The following is an 8,812-nucleotide window of genomic DNA, read 5'->3' as shown; positions in this document are numbered from 1 at the left end:
CCCCCCCCCCCCCCTTTACCCTGCACCCTGCACCCTGCACCCTCCCCCTGTCTGTTGATATCGCACAGCCCGGAGAGGTTTGAATCCAGTCTGTAGCCCTGGCCGCCATGCTGAGCTGAGAGAGAGCGAACCAACCAAACTTTCACGCTGCTGCTGCTCCGACGTTCATCTTCGTACGCACCAGGACAAAAAAAAAGGAACACGTACTTCCCCACGGTGAGCAGCACCACACATTTTTACTTCAGTGCACATTTGTGTTAGAGCTAGCTAAGTAATGCCTGGTCTTTCTTGGTTCAAAATTGCTAAGTTATTTCAGCCTGTGCCCCGCTGGTCGTGTTCATGCGTGCTAACCGGGCTCCAACCTCAGCTGCACTTGTTGCACTGCAGCCGATAAAAAAACAACCATTGAGACACAAAAAGAAGAAAAACCCAGCGTCGTAATTCAAATAGTTTCAGTTGTTTGGACGGCACGTTAAACGTTTAAAATACTTTCCCACGACGTTTTAAAGCCGAACTGCGGAAAAAAAGAAGTTGTTAGCGGACGACTGTTGCGGCAAGAATCCACACAGTCGGCTGTCACTGTCCTTGACGAGCAAAATACCTCCTGAATATAATATTACGTGTTCACCAGCCGTGCTCACACAAATCTTTTTAAAGCTTAAACTCCCCTTGCACTTTCAAAGTGCCATTCTGGCACCCAGAGGTCATGGAGGGGTTTCTACTCTTGGCATGCATACATCAAGGGTGCTCTTTCACTGCAACAACAAAAGACCTTTTATTGACAGCCTCGAAGCACATATCCACGTTACCACAGTTTATATTAAAGCTGGTCGGAGCACCAAACGAAATAAGCTCCTGCAGCATGCATTTTGTAATTCTTCAGCCTTGAATGCATCCTGTGTCAGAAGGCCAGTGCGACTGGGGGCTCATCAGTAAATACTCATAAACCTTTCACCTGCAAACATGTCTAGTCTTAGTCGGTGTGGACCAGAGGGAGTAGTAAGAAGTTATGGAGCAACTTTCTGTCTCACCATTTGACCTCTGGCCTGGTTACCTGGAGCCCTGTGTCTCTGTGTCACTCTCCTGGCTCCATGCTGTATAATTCAATCTACACCATCATCACTGCGGTCCTTCAGCAACCCTAAAATGAAATTCAGGCTTTTGAGAGAGTGAAGGAGAGACTGATGCCTTAACAAGCCATAGTTCTTTGATGTAGAGCCCAAACAATATATTTATTAGTTGATCAACAAAAAAATTAATCTAAAGTAACAATGCCAAATGGATGATTCCAGCTTCTCAAATGTGGAGATTTGCTACTTCTCTTTGTCTTACATTATAGTAAACTGACAATTATGGGGTTTAGGACTGTGGGTTGGACGAAAAAGCAATTTGAAGACGTTCTCCTGGGATTCCAGCAAATTGTTATGTGCCTCTTTAAACTCTTTTTAAATGTTTTTAGGCCAAAAATCTACAATTATTGGATACTGAAAGTAATCATTACGTGTATCCCTATTCCTGATAAACAGAAGGATTTGAAATGTCACTATTTGTCTCTACAACATGCTCTTGGAAATGCGTGAATGCTCCTCACTTAACAGTAAAGAAATGCACTTGGAATTGATTATATACAAGCTCACATTGCATAAGCACTGTGGAATTTTGTAACATGCCAGCTATATAGTTTTCCCTTTTTTTTAAAAAAAACAGCTGTTTTGTTTACTTAATCTGTTTTCCACTGCTTCGTTAGTGACATTTACCACCCCTCCTCCTCTCTCAACCTTCCCCAAAAAGCATGGGCTATGACATCCAGTCCCTCACGGCCTCAATAAGTAATTTTTCTGCCTCATCGAGTTTGATTCCACAGGTCCTTGGCTGGGTCCTATCAAGCATGGGGGCAGCCAGCCGGATCTTGTCAATATGATGGGCTGGCTGGCACCAGGGCAAGCCAGAATCATGTCAGCCAGACCCTCAGGGGGGGGCCGGAGAACCAGCCAGAACAGGATATTGCTGTGTGATCGTTCACCAGAAGCAGACAAATCATTAAACCAGTGGCTGCGTGCCGCTGAGAGGCTCTGGCATTTCGGTCTGTCACTCTAACCTCAGGTTAGAGGTTGTGTTTGCGTTGTAAAGTTGTCATTGACTCTTGCAGGTTTTGGAATTGCCAATGGAAAGAAGGGTAAATATGGTAGATGGATTATTTTGTGTGAAAATGGATAGGTTGGTATAAGAATGGAAATCTATTTTTCCATTCAGTTTTCTCTGCTGTTCATAGTCCTAGGCTGCTAGGAAGATAAATAAACCGTAGTCTTTCTTTCTAGACTTTCAGACTTTCCCTTTTCTGCTTTTTATGGGAGGAAATCTTTGCATGCATGTTGTTTTACAGGACTTCCCATTTCATTAAAGCATATTAGTCCATTTTTAACACCTGTGCTTGTTTGATTTGTTTAAATTCAATTAATGAAGAAACCAAACTGTTTTCCCCCACATTCATTAGAAGCACAGGATTCACATGTGCTAAATGAAATTACACACAACACTATGGCTTGTGTATAATAACCATACAAGTCTTTCTTTAGATTTCTTTTTTAAAATCAATAATCAATTTAAAATGGATGGGAAATCAGAACTGCATGGCTGAAAGAGAGCTTTGTTTTAAATGTGAACTTTGTGCAGAAATGGCACTTGTTTTGGATGTCAGGGGTTATTTACTTGGATGCCTTGCTTGGGTTTCCAACCAAGTCCTGGCTGTTTGTTGCATTTCTCTCTCTCTCTCTCTCTCTCTCTCTCTCTCTCTCTCTCTCTCTCTCTCTCTCTCTCTGAGATCCCAATGCAATTATTTAACCACCTCAAAGGAGACTTTTTTAAGAGACGTCAATTTTCTTCACATGCTTACAGTGAGTGACTGTCAGGTAATTGAATATACTCTTAATGGATTTGAGGGTGACATTCAAAAGCCTTCAGAGTCTTTCTTCTCGTCCCCTCTGCTGGGTTTGGTTGTAGGCCAGTCTCCTCTGGTAGAAAAGGCTGGGATACCTGTAAATGGTCTGGGCAGTAGCACTTCACCTCCTGCTGTGGAGGTCACTGTAAAAGGTGCAGACACACACGGCCCCTCATTGTTCCCTGCTGCACCAGAGCAATCTAATTATCAGGAATCTGCTGGCAGTGGAGTCAGGCTCCATCTACACTACTGCATTTACAAGACAAAGACGGTTTCCATCCACACAAGAGTTTTAGCTCCAGTAGCAGAACTAATCTCCGTCCATATTAGCACGTCTGACAACTCATTTCGCATGACCATTCACATACACTGGGCATGCGTGCTGGTGTTTCTCTGTGCTTGAAAATCATGACTCTATTGGTTAAAAATACAGAAAATAAACAATGGTGAAAAGTAAGACAAGGGATTTATTTGCTTGGACTGAGGACAAGTTGAAACTGTCACTGTAAGTAATGTCAGCCAGACTGACTGGCGTGTGTCTTCATTTCCAAAGGTCAAAGGTTGTGACCGCCCAGACTAAAAAGCAACCTTGGAGTTTTCAAACCAAAACGGGTGCAGTAGTGTTTTCAAATGTAAACGTAGCAAAATAAATGTTATTAAACCAATGCGTTGTAGTGTAGATGTAGCCTCAGCCAACAAGACTCCCTTTTTAATTTAAAATCATCAATCGCGCTGAAAACTAAAAGATGCACATGACAACGATAGCGTCCTGTTCGTAAGAGCCTTTTAGGAAACGCGGTAGTCGATTTTCATGTACGTCTTGCAGAAACCTCATTGTTTTGATCCTGCAGGAGTTAAAGGCTAGAGGTCAGGGGCCAGTCTGGTGCTCTTGATGTTGAGGTGTGCTTTGCTGGGTCTATGACACGGACATCTGGGGCAACCCCCACCTCCTTTTGGAAACGCACCCAGACCTTCCCTGCCACACCCTAGTACCCCAACACCCTCAGGCTGGAATAATTTCCTACTGGCAAAGAGAAGCATCTGGCTCCGTATCAGTAGCCGTGGCGTGTCTAGGTGCTTTACTTGTGTTTGTGTGTTACTAGCCAAGCATAATGCATTGCTGCATTCCAGAGATGTCTCCGCAAAATTGTCTCATGATTGAACGGTGGTTTCAAATCAGCTGATACAAAAACAAAACACTGGATGTTAAGCTTTGTTTCCTGTTTTTCTGTTTTGCCTGTCAAGTAACAATAAAGGTGAAGAACGGTCCACGCCCTGCAGGGCTCAGTCGCTTCCATTCTTTGAAATGATGAAAAGTAGTTTTACTATTAACGTCAACAGCCCAGCAGTTGTTTATTTGAAAATGCTGGCAATAATTGCATTCATTGAAAACTGCACCAGAAATCTATGAAGATTCCAAGATGCTGCACCCAAAGCTACGACCGCTTTAGCTGAGAGTGCAGGAAGCTTACTGATGCATTGTTGCAGCGCTGTTGACAGCTTACTTGATGTTTTAAAAAGGTTGCCAGTGTTGTGTTGCTGAGAACAGGGGGCTAGAAAGCGAATGGAGAGGGGAGCCTCACTACATACAGTAGGCCTACATTCTGTTGCTGTGGAGGATATCAGTGTGTGACTCAGCTGAATGGACAAGGTGCTCTCTCTTTGTGCAATTTCAGCAGCATTAGTTTGCAAGTGGTAGTTTTTGCATTTAGAAGATATTGCATGACAAACTTATTCATCATGTAATCAGGTTTCCTTTTGTTTGTGTGTGTGTGTGTGATGCAGTGAAACAACAAATTATACCTTTTTGGGTGCTCTATGATCAGTTTGTTTTGAAACAGTATTAAACTGCATTAGTTTTAGCTAGGGGAACCTAATAAACGGTTAACTGAGTGTATCAGTGGCTACATACAGTGCTGAGAGAGGGCAGCAGCTGGACCTGCAGTCCCCATTCACAAAAAATCCCCCTCCCCCGTCTTCCCTCCTCTCCACCGCCACCCCAAAATCCCCCTCCCCCTCCTCAGCAATTGTGTGTGCATTGATGCTCTCCAGAAGCGCGATCTCTGCGCTGTCGCTCTCCACTGGCGAGCAGCATCGGACTGCTGTGACAGGGGAAAGGCGGTCTTGGGCGTTTTGTTACACACTCAGATGAAAACAGTCTGCCACTGACATGCATTAAAGTGAAACAGCCCTTTAATGCAATCGTTATCTCTTCACTCTTTGCAGCTTTTTGTGCCTATTTTTTTGTGTGTTTATTGTGCAAGATAGGGAGAGCAAATGAGGGAGCGTGAGAGAGAAGGAGCATGACCGGGGAGTAGAGAGAGGGAGGAGGTGACCGACTGCTCGTGCTGGAGGATCATATTGTATTTTCTTTTTCGTCTGTCATGCAAACCATTGCTGACTTTCCCAGGAATAACAGTGTGACTAAGTCGGTTGGAAGCGCCTCTTTTTAGCGTTCTTTTTCTCTCAACCTGCAGGATCTTCTCAGATTATGGTAAGATTCACATTGCAAACAGCTCGTGTGGATGCCTGTGAGTGTGTTGACTGCTGGCGTCTCACAATGTCAACACCTTGTTCCTCTGCCATAGCAACCAGATATGTTTTTATGCTCACTATGTGCATTGGAGAGCGTCTCCAGTGCTGCGCATGCTATTTTTACCCAAATCGCATTTGGGAGGTAAATAATTCAGTGTTGTGGTGGATGGCATGTTTTCATGATGCAGTAAGTGGTACTATGTTGTGCCTCTTTTGAGGAAATATCCACATATTTTACATAGATTAGCCGCTCTTTTCTTCTTGGCTGGTTTTTGTTTTCCTTTAATGAGCCGAGATTTGAAAGAGAAAGATTATCACTGTTCTCTACTGTTTTGTTTAAAGTAAAGCCGGGCAGACACTGTATGGATTTGGTCCAAATTGACCCCTGACTAATTTTTAAATAGGACTGAATTTCTGCCAAATTGGCATGCAGTTGGAGGATCACAACGCCTGATTAATGATCATATGGGTTTCTGGCATGTAAGAAATTCTGGTCGGCTGTCTTAAGGTTTAACAGTACCACAGTCCGATTTCCCTCACGGCTGCCTGGTTCCAACTGCGCGTAGCTTATTTTAATATTACTAGAGTAGTGTTTTACATTTTGTGGCTACAAATATAGTTTTGAGACTGCTGTCGTATTAAACTGAATTTAGACCATATTGTCTGCATCTTCCAGACACACAGATTATCGAATTGCACAAAGTAGCCTTGCTCTCTTTTGTCATCATTGAGGATGCAGCCATCTTGTTTTTAATAAACTTTATTGTAATTGTCACTAGACATAACCCACCAGGTGTTCTGGGCTTACGTTTGGTGTGATGAGCCAAGTCGTGGGAGGTCAATGGATCCGTACAGTGTGAGCATAAAAGTCATAGGTTCTGACAGTGCACAAAGGCAGATTGAAATATGTAGTGTGAGTTACACCCAGGACCAGCGTACAAGAACAATAGTTGCACTAGGTCTGCCAAGCTTTAGATTTGGTAACCGTCTGTCTTCCCCTGGCTGGCTGTTGTCAGGAGTTCACATATCCCTCTCAAGAGGGAAAGGAGTGGCATTGCCCTTGGACATCATTTCAGTTTAATTTTTTCCTTCACCATGCCACAAATTATTTTCTATAACTAGGCATTAAAACACTTGATTTTAAAACAAAGATGCTTGATTTGTTTGTAAGCACTGGGCTCAGGTAGATCAAACCTACAGTGGTGTGAAAAAGTGTTTGCCCCCTTCCTCATTTCCTGTTCCTGTTGCATGTTTGTCACACTTAAGTGTGTCGAAACATCAAACCAATTTAACAATAGTCAAGGACAACACAAGTAAACACAAATGCTTTTGTAAAGAAGGTGTTTATTATTAAAGGTGAAAAATCCAAACCATCATGGCCCTGTGTGAAAAGGTGATTGCCCCCTAAACCTAATAACTGGTTGGGCCACCCTTACAGCAACAACTGCACCAAGCGTTTGCGATAACGTGCAATGAGGCTTTTACAGCGTCCTGGAGGAATTTTGGCCCACTCATCTTTGCAGAATTGTCCTAATTCAGTTACTTAGAGGGTTTTCGGGCATGAACGGCCTTTTTAAGGTCAGACCACAACATCTCAATAGGATTCAGGTCAGGACTTTGGCTAGGCCACTCCAAAGTCTTCATTTTGTTTTTCTTTAGCCATTCGGTTGTTGGACTTGCGGGGTGTGTTTAGGATCATTGTCCTGCTGCAAAACCCAAGTTTGTTTCAGCTTGAGTACACAAACGATGGTCGGACATTCTCCTTCAGGATCTCTTGGTAGACAGCAGAATTCATAGTTCCTTTTCACGGCAAGTCTTCCAGGTCCTGAAGCGCAAAACAGCCCCAGACCATCACACTACCCCCACCATATTTTACTGTTGGTATATGTTCTTTTTATAAATGCAGTGTTCTTCTACACCAGATGTACTTGACACACACCTTCCAAAGAGTTCCACTTTTGTCTCATCGGTCCACAGAATGTTGTCCCAAAAGTCTTGGGGATCATCAAGATGTGTTTGTGGAGAAATGAGAACTAGCTTTGATGTTCTTTATGCTCAGCAGTGGTTTTTCCCTTGGAACTCTGCCATGCAGGCCATTTTTGCCCAGTCTTTTCCTGATGGTGGAGGCAGAACGCTGACCTTACTGAGGCAAGTGAGGCCTGCAGTCTTTGAACGTTGTTGTGGGGTCTTTTGTGACCTCTTGATGAGTCGTCGCTGCGCTCTTGGGGTAATTTTGGGCGGCTGGCCACTCCTGGGAAGGTTCACCACTGTTCCATGTCTTCGCCATTTGTGGATAATGGCTCTCACTGTGTGTCGCTGGATTCCCAAGCTTGGAAATGGCTTTATAACCCTTTCCAGACTGATAGATCTCAATTACTTTCTTTCTCAATTGTTCCTGAATTTCTTTGGGTCTCGCATGATGTGTAGCTTTTAGGATCTTCTGGTGGACCTTACTTGTCCAGCAGCTCCTATTTAAGTGATGCCTTGATTGTGAACAGGTGTGGCAATAATCAGGCCTGGTGTGGCTAGAGAAATTGAACTCAGTGGGCAACCACAGTTATAGTATGTTTAAAAGGGGGCAATCACTTTTCACACAGGGCCATGATGGTTTGGATTTTTTTTCACCTTTAATAATAAACACCTTCATTACAAATTGCATTTTGTGTTTACTTGTGTTGTCCTTGACTATTGTTTTAATTGGTTTGATGTTCCGAAACACTTAAGTGTGACAAACATGCAAAGGAACAGGAAATGAGGAAGGGGGCAAACACTTTTTCACACCACTGTATATAATGTACTTCACGTGCTATTGCTCCACTTCAAAGAGCACAGTTCTTCTGGCTCTGAGTATATCTCTATCTCAGCCGTGCACTGGTAAAACCATTCCATCCGTTCACGTGACTTTTTTTTTTTAAACCACCAGCTGCAGATTTCTTGCAGCACTGTTTGCGTGTTCTTTATTGTTCACTGCATTCAATATTGTATTGAGCGCCAGCAACCAGGCACTGTCATTGTTTGTGTGAGAAGGCAACAGTTGGTAAGAAACTCCTGGCTTTGCAGGAAAACACTGCATACATCATCAGCATGCATGGGACATTTTCATATAAAGCTCTCATACTGGGGTGGATTGCCACTTTGTGCAAAAGCATGGACTCTTACATATTTCATTAATGTAAGGATATAACTGGAAATGAGAGAATTGCGGTGACATTTGGTCCTTATCATTCTGGTGGAGCCACTTTAACTCAACAAAGAATTAAAAAACAATAGAATTGGCAGATAGCCCAGCACTATTTTGTTCAAATTTCAGCCCAATTCAGTCAAATTCCTTCACAGGTA

At 43.2% G+C, this 8,812-nt stretch overlaps 1 protein-coding gene across 5 annotated transcripts in view; it reads left to right on the top strand.

Annotated features, from left to right (window-relative positions):
* Positions 1-68: 68 nt before the first annotated feature.
* Positions 69-8,812, top strand: part of sema4d (sema domain, immunoglobulin domain (Ig), transmembrane domain (TM) and short cytoplasmic domain, (semaphorin) 4D) — a gene marked incomplete at its 5' end in the record, with an annotated part of 42,385 nt that continues 33,641 nt past the window's right edge. For all 5 annotated transcript variants that reach the window (XM_032539902.1, XM_032539903.1, XM_032539900.1 and 2 more), the window contains 1 exon segment: positions 69-216.

The sequence above is a fragment of the Etheostoma spectabile genome, chromosome 16 (genome assembly GCF_008692095.1).
Source record: "Etheostoma spectabile isolate EspeVRDwgs_2016 chromosome 16, UIUC_Espe_1.0, whole genome shotgun sequence".
Lineage (NCBI taxonomy): Eukaryota > Metazoa > Chordata > Actinopteri > Perciformes > Percidae > Etheostoma > Etheostoma spectabile.
The sequence above is the reverse complement of the archived record's forward strand: the minus strand, read 5'-3'. Positions and strand labels throughout refer to the sequence as shown.